We start from the raw sequence: 494 nt of genomic DNA on the forward strand, positions 1-494 counted from the left end.
TATATATATATATATATATATATATATATACATACATATGAGTATTGAGTGTGTAAAGGTGAGTAAAAAAAAAAGATACAGTTGTGGGTAAAGAAACAAAATGAGGGGGTGGGGGGGGGGGTCAATGAGGTGTATTAGGGTTGTAGAGATGAACACTGACAGGGGAAAAAATGAGGGAGAAAGGGTTGGCGTGTTGGGGAAAAAAAGACAATGGGGGGGGGGGGGAGGAGGAGACATGGGATGATGGGCTGGGGCTGTGGTTGAAGAGGAGCAGTGTTGGGGGGGGGGATATTAGGGTTGGGGCTGTGGGTAAAGAAATGTAGGAGAAAAGGGTAAAACGAGGTGGATTGGGGGTGTAAAGGTGAGCAGTGTGGGGAAAAAACAAAAAGGTAGGTTGGGGTTGTGTGTAAAAACGAAGAAAGAGGAAAGAAAAGGGGGGGGGGGGGTTAGCGTTATGGAAACAGAAGAAAAACGTGAGAGAAAGAAGAAAAGGC

Source organism: Penaeus monodon, chromosome 4 (assembly GCF_015228065.2).
Source record: "Penaeus monodon isolate SGIC_2016 chromosome 4, NSTDA_Pmon_1, whole genome shotgun sequence".
NCBI lineage: Eukaryota > Metazoa > Arthropoda > Malacostraca > Decapoda > Penaeidae > Penaeus > Penaeus monodon.